General features: G+C 39.1%; 2 protein-coding genes across 4 annotated transcripts in view; one reads left to right on the forward strand and one right to left on the reverse strand.

Annotated features, from left to right (window-relative positions):
* LOC110830547 (spermine oxidase) overlaps positions 1–22,355 on the reverse strand; it is a 241,955-nt gene that overhangs the window by 88,003 nt on the left and 131,597 nt on the right. The window lies entirely within an intron of this gene.
* The window catches only part of sr (zinc finger domain-containing protein striped), a 150,678-nt gene that overhangs the window by 50,695 nt on the left and 77,628 nt on the right, over positions 1–22,355 (forward strand). The gene's annotated exons all lie outside the window — the stretch shown is intronic.

Below are 22,355 nucleotides of genomic sequence, written 5' to 3' on the forward strand. Positions count from 1 at the left end.
TTTGTACGCTCTTAACGTCTAGTAATAAGACTGATATAGCAATTATTAACGCGATAAAATAAAGAAGACAACAAAATAATAGGACCAGAATATAAATATATATTTGGAAGACAATACAAGGAAAAGAAATTTTAAGAAAAAAACGTAAAAACTTAAATAAATGAAAAAATTACAAATAACGAAAGGAGCGATATTTTTTACAGAGATGTGAAAACACGTCGAAGATGACGGAGGTAGTAAGCGCTACTGAAACGTCGGTATACTTATACTACACGACGCAACGTCTGAGAAGAGTCACCTTCAAGAAAATACAAAGGTAGTATATTTGCGTCATATTGTGAATTAAGTTAATATTTTAATATTTTCCGTCAAATCACGTTTTTTACGTTCCAATTTGTAAATCGATTATTCGATGCGGAACGTGAAATGATATTTTAAATATTTTATATTTTATTATCTTATTAAAAATTGTGATTTGACGGAAAATATTAAAATATTAAGAAAATACAAGTTATAATTGACATCAGAACTGTGTTTAAGACTGAATGTCGTCAAGGCAGATTTCAAATTTGCAGTCCGCTGGACTGAATAATTTGCATTAGACAACTTAGGGAAGATAAAGTCATAAACGTGTCGGATTTGTGTCGTTTTTGATGTGAAGCGAAGTAACGTTTAGAACTGGGTCAACGTCAACACTTCGGAATTTGAGTTGCAACAAATTACTCCTGCCACGAACAGAAATACATACGCACTCAGGATAAACCTCTCATTGTACCAAACCACGTGGCATTCGCAGACTCGCTTAATCGCGAGTGCTAATCCCACTTCAGTCTAATGGAATCGTCTTGTGTGAAGTTTAAGCTGAACCAGCTCGGGGTGCTTAAGGCAGGAGTGGCCAAAAGATTTCAATTGAGGACAGACAAAAATTACATCCAAGATGAGGACGTATTCGGGATGTTCCGGGTCTAACTTCCGCCCTCACTGACACCTTTCTTGGTTTTATTCAGACCACATGTATGCATTTTAGAATAGTATCTCAAAGAGCCCTCGAACACTTCATTCCACTCAGATCTTATCTCCCCATTCAGCACCTATTTGACGTTACGTGACCTATGCCGCTGGGAAGTCGTCCTTAAAAAAATAAAATATTTAGACCAACGAATCAGAATCCTGTTAAAAAACTGATATATTTTAAACAGCAGGCATATTTTCGTTTGATATAGTCAGATGCTTATTTATTGTCATCAGGCGTGGAACTGGTATGGCAACATGCCATATATTTCTTCGCAGTAGTCCAACCCTTCGGAACTCTCAATGGCAACACTAACGGCGGCTGTTTGCAACACTTTTCATACCCTAGCCATGGAGACCGATGTTTATAATTTGGACACCCCCTTGCCGTGAGCAGCGGCGTGTACAATCTGATACACAAAACGTGTAATGTAAAACCACGGCTTTCAAGTTACAAATATGGCTACAATCATTTCATAATACCTTAATATAAATATAAACGTTTGTTTACATAAGGACTTTATTTACAAAATTAAGCATAAACAATGATAAATTATCATAATGCATACGACCTTCAAGCAAGGCACGCCTATTACAGTCTTTTACTGCCTTCCTTAACTCTGTAAAACTCACTGGTAGATAACAGAAATGCATGCTTAACATTCAGAACAAACTACAATTACTTCCTCAAACAGCTTTAACCTGGTGATCTTTGTAACTGAAAAGTGTTGTGTTTTCTTTGAGGTAGGAACTGAATTTTATATACTTATTATATAAACGAGCTTCGAATTCAAAGACTTCCTGTGTTTTGCTTTAATCTGATGGCACGCTGGATGCATTAAGAGGAAAATCAACTAAAGCGAAATCGAATATCCCTGCTTAAAATTTCACGGAGAACAGACACTAAAATATAAAATAAATGACCTGATATTCTTCGTTCAAACTGAGTGGGAAATGCATGTTAGGACAAAAATATACGGTCGAAACAAAGTTGAACGGGAAATGTGTTGTCCTTTCAGGATATAAAACATCTGCTTGGTACAAGGCAAGATAGTATTATTACTTTAAATTGAACGCATTATAAATACTTTCGTAGGAAGTCTGATTAAAATGGCGTAAGCAGTTAATATTTGGACGTTCACAGAAAGCGTGAACTAGTGGAGATACGTTTGTGATGTTTCAAAGGAATCTAATGTCTGAAGGATTAAAATTAGTATGAAAATGTTCAGTAAACCTACACAAACTAAATACGCATATGTTTAAATATATTATCTACTTTCTTACATACAACATTCTCCTAGATGTCCATTCATTGCTCATATAAATATACAATGGAGAAGTTGTCTCACTGCAGGTTGACAGATACAAAATCAATAATTACAATCAGTCTTTCGCTAAATATATAACATATCAAGAACCTGTCTCGTGTAAAGTTGACGTCTACAATTTACGTAATTTATTAAATTTTGTATGGGATAAAACAGTTTGGTATGCGGTATATATAAAGTTAATTTATATTCACTTTGAGCTGTAAGGTTTTATTGGACACAAAACGAACATTTAGAAATCACAATATTACAATGGTAATACATCCACGAGATAAGTACGTAGGGCCAAGGAAATGCTGAGGACAATTTATATAAAAAAGACATTCTTCAGGTGCCGTGGACATTCTGGTTTATGCAACCTGCTACAATCGACGGTAGCCCTGAACTTTTCCACTCATTCGTATACCTTCCTCTTACAACTTAACTCATTTTTAACGAGCGACTTAGTTATCGCCCCGATGACAAAGGCAGTAAGCACTTTTGAAACGTAGGCCAATTTCTACCAAACTATGTACATGGCGCAACATCATAGAAGACAGTCATCATCACACTCGCCACCACGTGAACTTAAAACCTCACTAAGCGACTCCAAGTTTATACCTGCACTAGCAATTAAGCATAGTCAAACCAGGGCTGTGGAGTCGGAGTCGGTAAAAATGTACCGACTCCGACTCCGACCTCGATATAAAATCTTAAGAACAATTTCTGTACAGTGTGAGACGACGGCGGCCTCAGGCTTAGGGAGATTCAACGACGCGTTGAGTCACATTTTCGAATAATGCTTTGTAATTTTGGTCCCGGTACCTTAAGAATACAAACTGTCTACAAATCAACCGATTTCTGCAATATCCATTAGACGTATATTTAAATATATTTTATAAGTCTAAAATGTAGGCTGATGATTCAGGTGGTGATGATAAAATCTCTTATGGTGCCATTTACCATTTTAGTAGGTTTACCCTTCTTAATACATATTGAGCTTTTATGAAGGATTCGGGGTCGGAGTCGAAGCCGGAGTCGGAGATTTTAGTACCGACTCCACAGCCCTGAGTCAAACAGTCTCACTTGTTCGTCCCTGTTTGACAAAACATTATCGCAAAATCAGGAGTGGGTTCGATTTCAGAAAGTTTGAACAAAAACCGATAAAACACTGTCAACGCCTACGATCCGAACCCCGAACCCCGAACATGAAGAGTAACACCCAGTAGGTTTAGACAGCATGTTCATTAGACATATTCGATGTCTTTGCTATTTGAATATACTTCTTATCCAGAAGGTACTGACAATGTAAGGTACACTTTTGAGATCAATATCAATTTATTAAAAGTTATTAATGTCACATAGGGAATCGATAGAGGATAGAAGTCGTACCTATACGTGGACAAACCCAGCAATAAATATTAGACTTTTTATCCTGTTTGTATGATACGTTAAGAAGGCTGCATATATATGTGTCTGGGAATAATTGGAGTCCTTGAAATGGACTGTTAAAAATTCAAATCCTTTTTTACTTCACCTCAGTATCCATACATCATTCACAACTACTCTAGAACATAAACCTGTCAGAAATTGAACGTATCTCGTTCTCCTGTCTCTTGCGAGGCAGCGCGCTGTATCACTTCTTTTTTAAGAAAGGGTCATTACTTCCGTGCTAGTTCAACACGAAGATTCTCTGAGATTGATACGCAACCAGACGTTTTGAATGAACAATAATACATATTATTAATCAGAGTTGAAGTCAGTGATACGTACGACTTGTCTTGACACGCTTAAGAACCCGAAGGTCTCCGTCATCTTCCAATGTCGCTCTTGAGACTCGGCCCAACGAAATATATACGATTCTTTACGAGCTTACTATGAAGCATGCATTTGTTTTTCATAACAACAGACCGAAGCATTCCTGTTTTTCTACAGCTTTATAAAAGCTGATTAAAATGCATCGAGTCCTTAATAGACTGGCCTTTAAAGTAAATAATATTTGTAAAAAAAATAAAAATGTCTTGACAGAATTTATTGTAGTCTACAGTACCAAGTTTAATGTTATGTAGTTCCAGGGTTATAATACCGCACATTTAAGCCGCATTGCTGATATTTACTCGGTGCCAAAATACAAGTACAGGATCCACATTAGCACTGAAAAGCCAACAAAGTTTGACACATTCAACAAATACCTCAGGTAGCCTCAGTGATATCACTGGTGTATGGATGATCATTATGAAAAAGAGGTATCTACAGAGACTTGGTTGTGACGTTGTATCGTTATTAGGACCCCCAGTGACCGTGTTATAATGGCGTGGCAAAGTGAAACATATTTCAGGCCACGGGGGATGAAGACTTGAATAATTCTTTCTTATGGTTACAGAGTCAATAGCGGAGGATTTTATTTTTCATTATACTACCCTGTCTAATTTTTCATCATTCACAATTAGCCCAAAATTTCTACGCTACATAACTAAGGCAACTTAAAACGCTTTTTTTAAAGTCAGTAACTAATACCCATCATATACCATGAAACAAAGTACACAGGGAACATTTTCAAGCCTTCAGCATCAACTGACACCGAAACAAACGGTCCGCCTGCAGAGACATTATCTATAGACTCAATTAATTCCCCCATACCGAGAGACCCTGTCAAAATGAATACAAACAGAAACATTGCTTTCTGAGACTTGAAGGTATTATATACCATTTTCCATAATTTACTTTTGTTCTGTGTCAAACATATCTGGCGTCCGTATCACCCGAAACCGGATGCTTATCATAAATGAAGTACTTAATTATAAATGAAGTGACGACAAGCTGCCTTTCAGATTCCCTGCCATGCAGTGTTCAGTGACGCTACTCAAAAGGCAAATGACTTCTCGGACACGTAAAGGACAACAGCCATCTGTTGTTCCACTGAACTATAAAAATGAAAAGGAATAAGCTCGTTCACTAATAGAGGTGACTCTCATCACAAGCAATTCGATAACCGCGGTTTTGCACGTTCACGGTTTTATTTCAGTACTAGCAGAACTCCTGCTGTGTTACAGCTGCGAAAATCGACGGATGGTTAAATTTAATATCAATTTTTGTTACCCGAAAGATTATCACAGCCCCGATAATTCGATAACGTCAAAAATATCACACGAACAAATTATTATTCCTAAACTCATCCTCACTAGGACTGGAACCCATGACAGTTTTCGGGTTCTGTAACATATGACCTTGTATCTCCCCGTTACAACGAGCAGTTCTGTTCTTGGTATCCTCCTTCTGTCGTGCTTAGCTTCCAAGCTTCCAGCACTCCATCTTTATTTCGAGCTTTTTCATTTTCCCGCCAGTAAACCATAGGACGTTACTACGTGTCTAGGTTGTAAGACACAAGGAATATACTGACCTACAACTTTCTGTGTAGAAACATCTCAGAAAAGATCGATTTGGTGGACCAGGATGGTAATGGGGGATACAGAACAAGAAAGCTCTTATGTATATATTAAATCTTGTCCGTCTAATCACAATAAATTCTTATTAAATATTAAAATATTACAATAATTAACATTTAAAATATTTAAAATATTAAATAATGTTCTTTATCGAAATATTCGATTTACATTAGATCATCATTTTTATTTTTTATTTTTTTTTTCATCATTTTTCATGATGATCTAATGTAAATCGAATATTTCGATAAAGAACATCATTTAATATTTTAAATATTTTAAATGTTAATTATTGTAATATTTTAATATTTAATAAGAATTTATTCTGATTAGACGGACAAGATTTAATATATACTTATTATATCACAATATGACGCAACTTTACCATCTTAAGAAAGCTCTTCTTAGGAAGGCAGGGTGTTATGAAGACAGGGGACGGATAGAACCGGCTCACGTTCGTGTCCTTTTATATTAGCAGAGATAAGCCTTCTTCTGGTTTTGCTGTCATACTGTCAGTAACAGAAACACCGCTGAATAAGTTTTAATTATAATTATAAGGAGCTGTTTAGTACAAATATCTAAGTAATAAGATACTCAGCCCTTGTTCTGGTAGTGTAAGTAAGCATAAAGTGTTTCTGCAAGTAAATCTCCATCATCAGATGGTCTATCCATAACCAACAGCAATTGCATGTAAATAGCGACACTACATCGCATGTGGTGTGAAGTGGAATTACAGAGCCAAACTGAGATCTTGCGGTCCTCCTAAAACCTGCCGTTTTCTTATATGGATGTCCTGGCGTTTCAGATCAAGGAAAGAACATAGATTGAGAAGAGTATTTCAAGACAAGCTTTTGAAAGAATATTCAGACCCAAGAGAGAGGAAATACAAGGAAATAAGAAAAGATATGCATGATAGGGTGTTTCGAATTTCGTAATCCACAAAATTGTTATTAGGGAGATCAAATCAGTAGGAAGGAAAGATTACATGGACACAGAATTTTACTCGGAAAATATATAAAATTCTAGAAGTATCTTGTCTAGTTGAGAAACTGTTACCTTCGAAATGGAATTTGTTGATATGATAATGCGTCTCTAAACATCATGATCAATCGATCGAACGAAACAAATACGCAAAATTATTGGCAAGTAACACGCCATTAAAAATGCAGATCTGAATCAAAACAGATGTTATTAAAATGTCATGTCTTTTTTCTCACCGTATATAAAAATCTGCCCCTCCTATTTATAAATACGTTACCTAATACATTTTAATGGACACAGGCTAATCCTGCAAATATCTAACACGATCTCTAGCTTGACTTTCGCTGCCATGAAAAAAAAAACTAGGCCTGATTTAACTTTGCGATAAGATTTAAGGTTTCATAATTTGTTTACAATCGTCGGCTTCAAAATAATCACCGCCATTTTTGGAGTAATTATATGTTAAAATACTGGCAGTCAAAATACTGATAAGCAAAACTGTGTTTCCATACATAAAACTATAAGCTACAGGTGTACTGAACCTGTAACTATGAATGAATATGCATCAGTTACTTTTACTGGCCTTGGTTGTGGGCTTGGCAGGTTTCGCTAATCATCAGAGTCTTGCACTCTTTCAAAACCAATTTCATATTTCCCCAGTTGTCAGTCAACTTTGTTAAGTACCTTACTATTTGAGGATATGCATTAAACATCGATTGCATCAACTCATAGAGGCACGCATTCGCCTCACACCGGGACAACTCTTCAATTACAGGACACTTCCACAAGACAAATAAGACAAATCACAATACATTACATATAAACCAATGTGAGAATGGAGGATTTGAGGTATTCACGGCTGTGACTCAGAAGATGGCTGTCTTCTGGGTTGTTGCGTCGAATGGAAACGGGCGATTAGTCTATTAGGCCACGAACCTACGATAAGGCTTCACACTTCGGGACTGAAGTGTCTCGCCTTTTCATCCTCCATGCAGCTGAACAGTCTGACATAAGCTCTACAGATACACACCTCTGTAATGGAGAAAATAAGAAGAATAAGAATAAGAAAGCTTGTCATCAGACTCAACACACCACAAACCTTATCCAGACTCCATTAAAAACAATCTTCATCTGAACGTCATTTAATACGCTTGCTGTCGTCTTTAAGCTGTCTTCTTTTTATTTAACTAATTCCATGGAACAGAGTTCCTAAACAGATAAGAAAGTCGCTCAAGCAGCCAAATATTCTCTGCCTTTTATATAAATCGAAGGTTAATTTCCTGTGTTAACAGATTCTATCATTACCTCCCATTTACGTCTTGGCTGTTCAGTTACCTCCTTCCTTCACGTTTTTGAACTAAAATTTTAGATACATTTCTTATCTCTCCCATGATTCCTACGTGCCCTTCCCATCTCAGTTCCAGTGATTAGACCACCTCATCATAATTGTGTGAAGAGCGCAATTATTGAGCCCCTAATTTCGCACTTTTCTCCGGCAACCCTCTTTTCAGAACCCTGATCCCAAACAACCCAAACCGATGAAGATTTCTGTGTTGTTGCGCTGCGATGAATCTTCCTGATGACGGAGGCAGTATGACCTCTGAAACGTTGGTTAACATCGACCAGACTACACAGCGCAACAACCCAGAAGACAGAAATCTTCATACTCTGATGACGGAGGCAGTACGACCTCTGAAACGTTGGTAAACATCGACCAGACTACACAGCGCAACAACCCAGAAGAGAGAAATCTTCATACTCTGATGACGGAGGCAGTATGACCTCTGAAACGTTGGTTAACATCGACCAGACTACACAGCGCAACAACCCAGAAGACAGAAATCTTCATACTCTGATGACGGAGGCAGTACGACCTCTGAAACGTTGGTAAACATCGACCAGACTACACAGCGCAACAACCCAGAAGACAGAAATCTTCATACTCTGATGACGGAGGCAGTATGACCTCTGAAACGTTGGTAAACATCGACCAGACTACACAGCGCAACAACCCAGAAGACAGAAATCTTCATACTCTGATGACGGAGGCAGTATGACCTCTGAAACGTTGGTAAACATCGACCAGACTACACAGCGCAACAACCCAGAAGACAGAAATCTTCATACTCACCGCTGTGAAAACCTCAAATCATACCCGAAACCGATGTTCTTGCCTTCATGTGAGAAACCACGTTTCATACATTTACACACACTTATTTATATTTAAACGAAATTATATACCACGAAAATATTACCGAAACGAAATCAGTTTTCCGTCCCAAGGAATAAATGGTACTGCATATATTAAAGGAGACTTTTTTTACACAAAATGCCCAAATTTCTCATCTGTGTTTCATTCCTTGCACATTCCAAACACCAGAAACGATTAAAGTATCACTACGCTTTGGCAGAAAAATATGAAATTGGTTTTTATTACAAGTTTCGAATTTCTGAGGTCATGAAGCGCTTTATCATCTGATGGACAAAGATATGAGCCCTCACAGCGATCAGAGTGAGAAAAAGTGTCTCTACTCAACACATTTCGCAGATACGTTCTTGACAGCGATGTTTATAAGTTGTAGACAAAATATATCATTGCACATGTCTTCATACCTATCACTCTGCATAAGAAGTATAAATTTATCATTGTATTTCATTAAATATTCACCATCTTAAACAGATTTCAAATTAAAATTATATCGTTCACGCAAAGAGAATAGATGATTTGAGCTTTATATAACGTACTGGATATACTACATTAGATCCACATCAACCGAATGTATATTTACCGGATAACTTTTACTGTTCGCAAATGATATCAAATTTATTGGTATCCGTTCAGCAGTTCAAAAGATAACATACGCAGACAGACAGACAGGCAGACAGACAAACGGGCAGAGGACCTGCGTTATGAGTTATGGACGTCTGAAATTCACAGAACCTGAAATAATTTGCATGTCAGTAGACATGTCTTACTTTATCATCAATATACGCAATCTTCTCCGTGCTACCAATCCTCGCTGAAACACTTTTCCATATGCAGAGGCAGCTAATTGGATGACGGAAAAGAAGCAGCATCTCGTCATGGTAATGTCTCTCATTCCTTAAGGCATCGCCACAAAACCGTTCCTGCTAGATGTATCAGGTGATGACCAGTTTACACGGCTTTCCTCTTGATGTTTAAAAAAACAGTTACAAAAGGAAAAAGTCAAACATGACCAAAAATGGCGGCGCTTCGAACAGAAGAGGTGGGTTCCTCGGACGGTTGGTGGACGCTCGCCCTCTATTTACCCTCCCTCCCGATAGAGGGCTCTTGGTCTCCCGCGCCAGTGCCGGAAGCCATTCTCAAATATTGCTGTATTACTACGAATATGTTATGTGCAAGAAGGGTGTACTAAGACATATTCATTTCCATTTATCTCAGTTAACACCATCGTCAGTTAATAGCCGCTCAGCCACTCAAGAACTCCCCCTGCCTCCTGTTGAACCCGAATTCTTTTTACGGCGTCGGGTAACCCCGGGCCTCTACCAACTCATATGAAGTCATCCACACCTTAGGAGGACCTGGAGAGACCTCGAGGAATTTGACTGTCGAAGGGGCTAGGCCTTTCGGGACCCTCACAAGTAATGCCTCAACGTCTACTCCATATCAGGATTATTTAACCCACGAGGACGTATCATCCGGACCTTCCCCAGAATGTTTGCATATTTGAGACCTGCCCCGCCTCGACTGTTGCTCCAGGGGCTTTGCCCTACTCACGGCCGCCTGGACACCCCTGTGCTTCCTTCAGCCTGGTTGCAAGATTGGTGCAAGAATGACCTACGTCATGTGGCGTGAAGGACGCCTACTGAATGTCTGTGTACTCCAAAGAGTATACCTTTCAAATCATGTTCTTAGCGTTCGTATATGATAGCTCGCAGGTCATAAAATATATGAGATCTATTAACTTTAGTTTACCTGTGGTTTTCCTCAGTCCTTCGTTGTAAATGCAGCAAGAGTCCTGTACATTTTCTCACATGTTCTTTTAAAATAATCGTTCGCAATCAACCTACCACTTCTCAGTTTACGCCATATAACCTAAGCAGTTGGCTGAACGTCCTAAAATAAACCAAGTAACAAGGACTGTTCTGATTTTATGAAGCACGTTTTTCTACGTGCCGGACATATCACTATCATGCCCCCAGTTTCACGCAAGTTTGAAACCGATAATCTAAATTCGATAAACACCTCGAGGATGCAGACGTCAGTGGCGCATCCCGTAGTCCAGTCATCATGTAAATTTAGTTTCCTTCAGTTCCGATAACCATGCAACTGGACCACCGAACCACGAATAAGACACTCCTTGTCTTAAATAACTAAAAGCACAGAATTCCATCGATCAGAGCCCATCTTGAGAAGCTAATACTACGCTCAACTAGTTAAGAAACCTCCCGCCTTTTACAAGGCTTGAATGTTCAATACCGTGATACAAGAACCCACAAAATCTGGTGTAACACATTGTTTCTGTCTTTGGTGAGGAGTTGTTAGCCCTTCGTCCAATCAACAAGCTGGAGGACCACCACTTGTCAGCTGTCCGTGACTGCTTATTCAGTTAAACTCCATCTACCTCTCCATACCTGGAGACCTTTTCTTGTTTTATAAGGATATATAGGCTAATCGTATGATTATGTACACGTGTGCACGACTGAACACAAGTCCCCACGAGAGCGTACATGTATTCCTCACCCCCCTCAATAGTTGTTGAGTAAATTAACATGTTTAAAGTAACACAGAGCGAGCATCACGCCACTAATAGCAACCTAGCTTCACACTTCTTAATTAATTCATAACTAATACAATCCTGACGAACATACAAATATCAAAGATGCGAAAACACTAGCGATATTTAAAATAGGACTTCGATACGTGACTGGTGATGGACCTTCTCCAAAAGTGTTCAACTCGTATTAAAGTTTCCTTGGCTGGGTTTGGTTTGGGGGGACAACTAATGGTAGGAAACATGAAAGTATCAAGGTGGGGTTACCTCAAGTAGAATGAAGTTTAAAATGAATAAGTAAATTGGTTTAAAATTTGTTGGTATGGGTTACAGAATATGAAAAGTAGGCTAAGAACATCTTAACGTAGTGACAGAGCGAATTTTGGTTACAGTGTTACGCCTATAAATCATCTCTAGAAAGTATTGTCACATTGCATAATAACATATTTTTGATAGTCATAAAATAAGTTACATTACATTTGTGTAAACCTTTTACTGTATAATGAATTATCTATCTTGGCTGGAGAACAAAACAAATCATTTCCCTACGAAATGTATGAGACACTACTTAAATTCTAACTTTACTGATAACACAGATTCCGTTACGTTTGTGCGCTTGGCACCTGAAAACTATCGCCATCATCAGGTTTTTCTTTGATAGCTGTACACATATCATATTCTTCTTGGGCTAAATTTGATTCCTTGGCGTTAATCCCTACACAATTTTCTACGTAGACCTCGTGATAACTTTATTCTGGCGAACATCTGAATACTATGTAAGATCTGAGGTTTTCACAGCGGTGAGTATGAAGATTTCTGTCTTCTGGGTTGTTGCGCCGTGTAGTCTGGTCGATGTTAACCAACGTTTCAGAGGTCATACTGCCTCCATCATCAGGGCGATGAGTATGAAGATTTCTGTCTTCTGGGTTGTAGCGCTGTGTAGTCTGGTCGATGTTAACCAACGTTTCAGAGGTCATACTGCCTCTATCATCAGGGCTATGAGTATGAAGATTTCTGTCTTCTGGGTTGTAGCGCTGTGTAGTCTGGTCGATGTTAACCAACGTTTCGGAGGTCATACTGCCTCCATCATCAGGGCGATGAGTATGAAGATTTCTGTCTGCTGGGTTGTTGCGCTGTGTAGTATGGTCGATGTTTACCAACGTTTCGGAGGTCATACTGCCTCCGTCATCAGGGCGATTCTTTCTAAGTTATCTACGCTATGAAGATTTCTGTCTTATGGGTTCTTGCGCTGTGTAGTCTGGTCGATGTTAACCAACGTTTCAGAGGTCATACCGCCTCCGTCATCAGATTATGAAGATTTCTGTCTTCTGGGTTGTTGCGCCGTGTAGTCTGGTAGATGTTTACCAACGTTTCAGAGGTCATACTGCCTCCATCATCAGGGCGATGAGTATGGAGATTTCTGTCTTCTGGGTTGTTGCGCTGTGTAGTCAGGTAGTTGTTTACCAACGTTTCAGAGGTCATACTGCCTCCATCATCAGGGCGATGAAGATTTCTGTCTTCTGGGTTGTTGCGCTGTGTAGTCTGGTAGATGTTTACCAACGTTTCAGAGGTCATACTGCCTCCATCATCAGGGCGATGAGTATGGAGATTTCTGTCTTCTGGGTTGTTGCGCTGTGTAGTCAGGTAGTTGTTTACCAACGTTTCAGAGGTCATACTGCCTCCATCATCAGGGCGATGAGTATGGAGATTTCTGTCTTCTGGGTTGTTGCGCTGTGTAGTCAGGTAGTTGTTTACCAACGTTTCAGAGGTCATACTGCCTCCGTCATCAGGGCGAATACTAATTTACGTTTCATTTAACACGATCATAATCTTTTTTTAAGTAATCAAAATTTTCGCTATTTCCACAACAACTTCTTCTTATCCTTCCAATCGCTGTTATGGAGACCATCGGAAGTATCTTTCAAAGACCTTACAGTGTTCTTATCGATGCATACAAATTGTACGTGTAAACATAATCTAGGCGTTGTAATTCTCACCTGTAGCAATAAAGTTAGACAAACAAAAACTAAACTGACGCATTTCTGAAGGACTTCATTACGAAGTCAAAACTTGATAATTTAAGCAAACATCAAGTCGGTCTCGTGGTGCAATAAGTCCATTGACGGGCGTGTAAGCTTTACAAGCGCGAGAGAAGCGTCCGAAAATACGAAGAAAATTACCTGCCAATTTTAAGTTTGATACAAACTGGTATAAATTATGGTCACGCCTATCCAAGACGCCATTTCAATAAAAAAAAAATTGGTACTCACTAATCACTGAGAAATTCTACGACTGAATGACAAAATTAAGCTTTATGAGACAAAATATTACAATTTTTATCTTTGAACAATACAAAACACAAATCTAAATCTAAATCTCATAAAAATGTAGAAAAATATAAACTGTCTTTTAATCTTTTTCTATATATGAAATGTAATCTCTCAACCGAAGGAAATAACGCATATTAAGGGTGTTTGAGAACAGGATGCTGACGACAACAACAGGGAGGAACAGGAGTTTGGATAAAACTGCGTAAAGAGAATTTTTTATAATTCGTGCTCTGTCAAACACCGTTACGGCGATTAAACCTATAAGGATGAGATTGTCCATCTAAACGCTACTTGAGCCACTATTGCGTTCAAGCAACGTGATGGCTGATGCTGTCAGGGTGGGGCACGCTCAAGATTTTTATCTCGTTGCGACTCGTGCTGCCGACCTCTCACGTCCCAACAGCATCCCGGGCTCCATGAGAAGGAATTAAACCGACCGGATGTGAAATAAAAAAGTTACAATGGAAAACAACGAGATTTGTAACTGAAGAGACAGATTGGAAGCGTCCGGCACCCGATACTAACCCCACCTATGTAAGAATGAGAGAGTTATCCCTACGAGACACAGAGAGTGGCAGTAATATCACCACAAGAGTGACTCAAGATCATCTTTGCAGCTGTTCGCTTAGCAGTTACAAATTGCAGTAGGCCTGCTAAATTACATTTTTAAAAGGAATTATTATGATTTTATTAATTGTTCCTTGCTGAATGTTCAACTTTGGTAATCAGTACTTGCATCTGTGGATCTCGACCGTCCAACGGATTAAGATGCCTTAAATATTTAGCAAAGTTGAGGAAAATAATTAAAATACGAAGCAGTCTCTAAAATTATCTTTCTGACTCACACAGAGGAAATATGAACAACTGTTCAGTTAAATTAAAGGCAAAGCCATGATTTTAACAATAAATGACAACTAAACTCAGCAGTTCCAGATATATAAAAATGTCAGTGGTTGCGTCGACTCCACACATTTCGAAAAAATTGAAGCACGGGTAAGAAACTGACCCCCCCCCCCCTGGTTTATGTGTTTGACATTTTTGTAAGACCGCGTCCGACTAACATCGGCTTTTCACGGACCGCAGTCTAATCGCGGCACACAGGTACACAAACATTATTCTTACGAATGGAAACCTACCCTCCAGTATTCCTATTTATATCTTACTAATTTACGAATAAATTTATACAAGCATTCTCCGAAACACCTTAATTACACAACCTTGGAATACTTGATCATTCTCTTATAAACTACTTCATCATTTACAACAAACAAATTCCTACCCCTCCCAAAAACCCGCTGCCTCTCCTTCGTCATGGGTTGGGTTTCGTTCTTCACCACCACGCCCAAACCAACATTATGGTCCATCCAGTCTCTGATCGAGTCTGCAGTGTGGATTGATTCCTGCGACGGACGAAGACAGCTACTCATCTCAGTCTGGTGTCGAGATAAAGAGTGTACGGATATTCACCTCAGCTCACAATAATGCTTTCACGGCGCAGTGCTAGGCGTGAGGCTCGCCTTTCCATAAAAGCTCAAGTGTGAGGGAAGGACAACTTATGGGCCCGTCCATGTCTGCCTGCTCGTCTGTCGCTTTTCCTACGGGGGTAGACGACCTGTATGACCGGGGTATTGTTGCGCAACAATGGAAAAAAATAACTACCTTCTGGGTTGTAGCACCGTGTAGTCTGGTAGAAGTTTACCGACGAGGCAGCAAGGACCTCTGAAACGCTGGTACACTTATACCAGTCAACTTTGGACTCACTACTGTGAGAAAAACCTCATATCCTACATGGTTTTAAACTCGGCTACTTTTAATATATAAATAGTTTCTCTAGAGGGCTTTTGGCTTCATCTTTAAATATCAGTCTCTGCTGAAAGTGAAGATAGAGCCTTACATTTACAGACCTCAAATTTAAACACATTCTTTCTGAAGTTCGCAAATGTGGAGATGTCATACAAATTCGAAATTCAGAACTGCAGTTTACATACGCAGGCAACATCATAAATAAATTGTATCACTATAGTCTACAACAGCCACGGTGGTCTAGCGGTTAGAACGCTGGCCTTGTAATCCTGGGGCCCCGGGTTCGATTCCCGGCGGTGCCCGAATTTATAACTTGTGATGGGTAAGGCCGTGGTCTAGGCAACACGGAGTTTTCCTCCGGGGGCTTCCCCGGTTTCTCCGTGGCATCCCAACAATTACTCCATTCACACACAGAAGAAGGCAATGGCAAACCACTTCTGGATCATCTGCCAAGAACGTATATGAACAGGTCCCAGTCCGAGAAAAGGATGGAAGGATCCTGTTCATATGGACCTGTCGCCAGACAGAACACTACAAATAATAAAAAAAATAGTCTACAACACAATGGAGCCCATTATCACGACTAATTTTTCTTTTTTTGTGTGTGTGTGTGTAAGTCAGAACCTACCACTTGTTCTTCTCGTTATCCATTGGCCATGGTTTAATTAATTGCAAATTAACTTCTTTCTCACGTTATGTTCCTAAATTAGAACTTGTCACAGTTGAAACCAATTAAACTCTCGTAATCGATCAAGGACGTGGTTTGCAGACTGCGTCATAAAATAACGATTTCTAACGCGGACGCAAGATTTCAAATCAAATGTCTGCAAAGTTTCAAGAGGAGTGCAACAGGTGTCAGCTGGAAGCGGCAAGTCCATGCACTCTGCTCCGGTTTCAAAAACAGCACTTAACTTGAGAGGCCACAGAGAAACGAAGTACTTTGGCGAAGCCAATTACATTACACAAATGTTTTCGGTAATGGACCGACCATGTCTTCAAAACACGAATCGTTTGTTATGCTTTCGGTGATTCAATTTGTTCATCTATCAAACGTCAGCCCACAGACAATTATTGTTAATCATTTCCATGCTATCTACGAGGTATTACGCGTTCCTCTTAAAAACACAGATCTGCATTTGGTATTTTGAAACGATCTGTGTAAGAAGTGTTTCCCGCCAATTCTCAATAATTTAAACTACAGCCCCTTACCTCTTTTGTAGCCATCCACCTGCCCTTCTAAAATCCCCACACACACTCTCCCTTCCAAAGAAAACCGTCTTTTGTTCTAATGGCTTTCATCTAAGCCTTATAAGTATTTATCTCTTGATTTAAACGAGCTTTTAATAATATTAAAAGCAAATACATAGAGTGCATTACAGTTAAGAAGAAAAATAGCTAGAGAAAAACAATGTTACAATAAGAATGAGAAGAAATGTCTTTAATTCACCACGAATAATAAAATATACCTGTATTTACATTTTTAAATTTTTAAGGTAAGTACTGTCAGGGCATTTTTGGCACCAAAATATTTATCTCGTTTCAAGAAACCTGTATTGAGAGATACATGTGAAATTTCTTGTTACTGTTCCTAATGAAACTGATATTTTTTGTTTAATCATTCGTTTGAACTTTGTCCATCGTCTAAATATTTAAGAGTATTAAAACTACAACGTTTCGGAAACTGTATATTGCTTACGTCATGACGTAAAACGGAGTTTCTTGACTAGCTGAAAGTTGGCCTACTATCAGCTTCTCACGGTGATCTCTGCTCTATGGAATTTCTTTGTTTGTTTGTTAGTTATGCCCTGTGAAGTAATTGAACTACAACCAGAAATGCGCTGTTACTAATATAATGGTAACATTTGGGGTTGTAACATACAGATCACTTTTCATTCAGGTAAACGTCGTTAGATGCAAGTTAAAAGTGGTATACTATTTATTATTTCTGGGCTATGCGGTTTTTGTAGAAAATAAAACGTTGATTATGAACACGTGTTAAACATCAGGAATAGCAATTCTAGTGACATGTTTCGTTCTTCCATGTAGATGAAGCCAATAAATGTGTGACAGGTGGACCTACAATTCCATGTAATTATGTAGGGTCTCACTATCTCGCCCTGAGCATCGCATTTTTCGGCCTACACTAAGAAAAACCCCATGCTCCTTATACAATAAATTATGTAATTATTGCCATTACACTACAGTGCAATTGACTAATTTGGGCAGGTATTTGTTACTGGGACACACAACAATCACTGGGCTGTGTGATCTAGAGGGCGGTTTCTGTATAATTCAACTGGCTAATACGCTAAGATATATTACAGAACACCACAGAGGAGAAGAAACTTTCTAGAAGGCGGTGATTCTATAGTCGATGGGAGGTACAGTTAAGTCAACGACTACTGATTACCATTGCCTTTTTAAGTTACTGTTGCCAGTCGAATATCTTGTTTTTCTCACAATGGGGGTCTTATATGCACACGACAGATCTGTAATTACAAAGACCCAAAGATGAAACTCAGGTAGACAGTTAATGTCAAAACGGAAGTGTCGGAGTAAATCGTTCATTTCGCTTTCCAGAGCCACCGTTTGATTCTGAAATTATGAAGCCGGGTCCCCTAGGATAGTTTACGAGAATTCATAAGGGAGGGTATGGACCAAAATCAGTTTTGATTAAAACATTACACTGGTTGTTTTACGTAATAATTTATTCCAGACCGCCGAATAAATGATGTAATTTGGACAACTACAAGCTGTGTGTCGAAATTAAAATGAAACAGGTTAGAATTCAGCGAATAAATTCACACAGTCGAATTCAGTTCATGTACTCAAGTCACCTAGGCGAGCTGTAAAACCTCGTTGTGGTACGGACAACCCAGTCTCCATGTGTGGAACGAAGCGCCCAAAGTTTTGCCCACCTAGAACGATGAGAAATATTTCTATCCTTATTTCACATTTAATTTTCCTTGACAGGCCTTTCTCCGCCTTCCGCTGTATAATTCTCACACACATCGTAGAGCGTGGAGCCGAGATATGTGACCATTAAAAGTCTATAATTATTTCTTGACATCGGGAGGAGTTAATATGATCCTCAGTACAATGACATATAACAGCGAACTGGACCTGATGATGGCCACATTCGACCGAAACATGTTGTACAGGTGAATGTACAGTGCACAGAGAGTGTTAAAATGACGTACAAGATGTCCTTCAATCGCTCAATTTATGTCGTCTTCCGTCATCGAGAAGTAAAGTCTCCTCTTTTGGTAAATCTGTGTTTAGGACCGAGATTATTAAGCAGAGAAGCACCAGTTTGACACGACCGAGTCTCAAACCTGAGTCTATGGTCAAACAACTATGCATGTCAGATCTGAGGTATGATGATGACGTCTGGTAAGCCTCTCCTGGGAAATGTAGGTCAGATTCTACCAGACTACATGGCGCATAATATCTCCTTGAAGCCCACACAACTATAGGCCTTTATACGCCTAAACGTCGGGTGTTAGTCGCAGACACAAACAACAGTTTGACACAAATCAACGTGGGATTTTGAAACGCAAGACCGTCCTTCTGTGTTTTGACTGATAATGCGGCAGGACTCGAGGCATCTGCCAGAATCGAAAATTCCGGCTTGACATTTGTAGGTCTATGCATTTGTGTCAAAACGGTGCAGATCTTTGGATCCCAATACAAATCCTCCAGCCTACATACTGAAATCAGTTGATAGATGAATTATCCGAGACTTTATTAGCCTGGCATACCTTACCCCCATATCATCATCATCATCATCATTAAGGCGCTCTGTTAGCACAGCATTCATCATCTGGGTATGCCAACACGATACTGAAATACGCATTGATCTTGATTTATTATTTTATTTAGTGTTCTGTCTGACGACAGGTCCATATGAACAGGATCCTTCCATCCTTTTCTCGGACTGGGACCTGTTCATATACGTTCTTGGCAGATGATCCAGAAGTGGTTTGCCATTGCCTTCTTCTGTGTGTGAATGGAGTAATTGTTGGGATGCCACGGAGAAACCGGGGAAGCCCCCGGAGGAAAACTCCGTGTTGCCTAGACCACGGCCTTGCCCAACACAAGTTATAAATTCGGGCACCGCCGGGAATCGAACCCGAGACCCCAGGATTACAAGGCCAGCGTTCTGACCGCTAGACGACCTCATCTTATTATTATTTAGTGTTCTGTCTGACGACAGGTCCATATGAACAGGATCCTTCCATCCTTTTCTCGGACTGGGACCTGTTCATATACGTTCTTGGCAGATGATCCAGAAGTGGTTTGCCATTGCCTTCTTCTGTGTGTGAATGGAGTAATTGTTGGGATGCCACGGAGAAACCGGGGAAGCCCCCGGAGGAAAACTCCGTGTTGCCTAGACCACGGCAACTTCGATAGGGCCTGTATGTGCTTCCCTTATTAAGAAGTATATCAGTCTAGTGTCATTCTAAGCCGTAATCATTACACACTCTGGTAGAAGAACGCACTCAGCTGATCTTGTCCCAGCTTCAATAGACTCACGCTGACCAGCAAAACACTGGACACACAATCTAAGCCGCCTTGAGTAAACAAGTATGATATTTGTTATAACGAAACGAGAGGCGCAAATCTGGTGGTGTAATAGTAAAATTTCTTCTTAAACAATACACTAATAAATGGCATTACAATTATAGATTAACATTTCCCAACATAACTGTATCCTCTCTTATGTTCTATCCTCCATTATAAATTAACAAAACAATATACGGTCGCATTTGATACAGTGAAAGGGTATCTTACAATGGTCACGCACACATGCTGAGCGTGGGAGACAATTAGTTACGCAGACTCGACTGAGGATGCGTGAGGCATGGACCACTCTTAGTAAGAAAAATGAGTCGTACAAACTAACTTCTTCATTAACGACCTTTTCGTTATACCTTTTTTTTTAAAAAAAAAAAAAAAACAAGTTGGAACATTGTTAAGTGTTACAAAACACATCTGAAGATTTTCTTTACAACGCTTCTCTTATGTTAATAACGGTCTAAATTATTTTTCTATCAACTTCAAAACGAAGATCGAATAACATCGTAGGGGTAAACTGAGTTCCGAGCAACACCTTTCATCGAATGTGTGTATATCTTTTCGGGACGTTCTTCATATGCCTATAACAGGACGCTATTTAATGTTATGATTGTAATTAAATTCTAAATGGTTTTCACGACAGTAGTTTACACCTAAAATTATTCATTGTCAGGACTTTTTCCACGACGTTTCGGAGGCCGGTTCTGTCTCCGTCTTCAGGTGAGAGGTACCTACTCTGTTGGGTCCCTTAGATAATTTTAAGCTATGAGTGTAGTTCTTATGACTGACCAAACACTCAGTAACGTCGTTAGATAGCAATGTTCAATTTTATAAGTTATGCTGTCATTAGGCAGCTTTTAGAAATAAATCTATAGCATGGAGCGGTACGAAGGGGATACAGAAAGGGAAGACAAGGGTCAAAGGATGAAGGTAAGAAACTGACCATTAACCGCTGACAAAAAACCGAAATTTTCATTGAAATTTAATGAAAAGGCTGCATTATACGGTATTCCTCAAGTAGCGTAACAGTTTCGTACAGGGTTTTAATCCGGCATGAACTGACAGTAAAATCAGTACCCACCCTCGTGAGTCGCAAGGCTTCTCTGCCAAATACGAGAGAGAACATCGCCACGATGCTTGTATGATCTTAATAGAAGTAAAGTGGTCATTAACCACTTTTCTACAATTTGGGTACAGTAACATTTGAATTCGTTTCACCGTCGTCCGGTCATCTTAAAAGAACGTGACTCACGCATTACAGAATATAGTAAGTATGTTCTTTCTGCAAGGAAAATTGAAATGATTGCGTTGTGAATTAAAAACAGATTCTGTAACACCAAGAGGCATGTAATGCAGTCTCGTTGGCTCGCTTTATTTCTTTATTACCGTTAACGAGACATTTGTGTTTCTACATCATAATTCTTTCAAACGGATGGATAAATAACCCATAGACTACTTGCAAATTAAACTGTAGTTTGTAAGAAATAACTACACACTTAGTTTGAAGACGTATAATTTACAGAGCTCAACGTACCTGTTTCAAAATTCATAATTCTATCATTAGTTACCAAATGAATTGTAGTCATATCCTGTAACTATTGCATAGAGGCCTATTTTATACTAAATATGTGATTAACTCTTAGCCCATTTTCAGTAATGATTTAATAATAATCTAATTTAATCACGAATCATGTTAGTAGTACCAAATAAGGCACAACTGAAAACGTTAGCTCTAAACAAAAATACCCTCAGTTACTTACTAAATGCGTTATTTGCATACCTCACTGTTGCCAATCTCCAGTCTATTGCTGCAGTCGCCTTCAGGTCGTTGCAAGAAACCCTGGGCATCTCATTTCCTAGTCAATGCCGCTGATTCAGCCCCAAAGTAAATTATGTCAGGAGGTAATTTGTAAATATTTTTTTATTATGTGTCGCTGAACCGAGCCGGTCGAGTTATTTACGTTATGAAGACTACATATCCGGGTAGATGTCGCCATGAAAGTTTTTCAGACTACAAATTACACACAAATGTTTTTATTTCCTTTCTTACTTAAAATTATAGCCACCAGCATCTGAATTAGCCAGTGAATTGCAGCATCTCTGAAATTATGTGAATCATAAAGCTATCAGAAGAGTGTACAGTAC

This window comes from Zootermopsis nevadensis, unplaced genomic scaffold, assembly GCF_977971745.1.
Source record: "Zootermopsis nevadensis isolate Lab colony 2312 unplaced genomic scaffold, Znev_1.0 Znev_ptg000001l, whole genome shotgun sequence".
NCBI lineage: Eukaryota > Metazoa > Arthropoda > Insecta > Blattodea > Termopsidae > Zootermopsis > Zootermopsis nevadensis.